The sequence below is a fragment of the Microtus ochrogaster genome, chromosome 4 (assembly GCF_000317375.1).
Source record: "Microtus ochrogaster isolate Prairie Vole_2 chromosome 4, MicOch1.0, whole genome shotgun sequence".
Lineage (NCBI taxonomy): Eukaryota > Metazoa > Chordata > Mammalia > Rodentia > Cricetidae > Microtus > Microtus ochrogaster.
Window position 1 is genome coordinate 4,322,580 of NC_022011.1, and position 1,541 is coordinate 4,324,120.

Below are 1,541 nucleotides of genomic sequence, written 5' to 3' on the forward strand. Positions count from 1 at the left end.
TATATATATATATATATATACATATACGTGTGTACAGGAGTATACACACGTATATGTATATGTGTGTGTGTGTAAATTTTCCTTAAGATAAGGAACTTTGAAGCACACTTGTAATTCCAGCACTAATGAGGCTGAGGCAGGAGGATTATAAACTGGAGAGCAGCCTGGCCTACATAGTCAGCTCCAGATCAGCATGGACTGCACAATGAGACCCTTCCTCAAAAACACCAAAACAGGAAAGAAAGAAACTGTAATTCACACTATTTGTTTTTTTCAAATTCCAGAAGATAGACAGACATACTGTAGGAAGCTGGCCGGTATAATTAGATGATTAGACATCTCTATAAAATAATCTAACAACCTAGACTCCCCCAGTTTCCCTACTAAGATAATTCAGTGCCTAGACCCCCACAGTTTCCCTCTATAAGATAATAAGATAATTCACCGTCTAGATGTCCCGTTTTCCCTCTATAGATAATTTATCAGCCTAGATAGCCCCAGTTTTCCTCTGCCTTTAAGAACTATGAATTTAAGCCTATTTAATTAATTAATTTACTCATTCATTAGTTTGTTTTTGTTTTTTTGAGAGTCTCTCCACGCAGACCAGGCTGGCCTCGAACTCACAGAGACCCCCCCTGTTTCTGACTCCGGAGTGCTGGGATCGAGGGTGTGTGCCACCGTGCCTGCTCTTCTATTTTTCATTTTTGGTTTGTGAGATAAGGTCTCCTGCATCCCAGGCTGACCTGGCGTTCATAGGATTATCCTGAACTTCTGATCCTTTTGTTTCTGTCTCCCTGACGCGAGGGTCCCGGAGCATGCGCCCTGCGCGCATCAGCTATTCTGCCTGTAGGATGAACCTCAGGACTTTGTCTATGCGCTGCAAGCACTCTCACAGCTGAGCAAAATTCCTGGTGCTCCTCAGCCTTTTTTTTTTTTTTTAAATCTTAATTATTATTTTGAGATAGAGTTTCATTAAACCTTGCTCCATAACCCAAATTGTCTTGAATTTGTGATCCACCTGCCTCAGACTTCCCAGTAGCTAGGATTATAGGCAGCACTGTCAAGTCTGGCTGACTGTGAACTTCTATTTTTGCTTTTTTTTTTTTTTTTTTGAGACAGGGTTTGGAGCCTGTCTTGGAACTTGTTCTGTACTCCAGGCTGGCCTCGAATGCACAGAGATCCACCTCTCTCTGCCTCTTGAATGTGCTGGGATTAAAGGTGTGTGCCACTACCAACTGGTGACTTTGAATTTCTTGATATTGGATGCTATGTAGCGTTTGGGTCACTATGTCTTCTCATAGGACCTGGGAGTTAATTCTCAAATGAGTAGACAATGGATACTGTCCATTGATTTTCTTTTTCTTTGTGTGTGTGTCCATTGATTTTTTTTTAATATTTATTTATTTATTTATTATGTATACAATTTCTACATGTATGCCTGCAGGCCAGAAGCGGGCACCAGACCTCATTACAGATGGTTGTGAGCCACCATGTGATTGCTGGGAATTGAACTCAGGATCTTTGGAAGAGCAGACAATGCT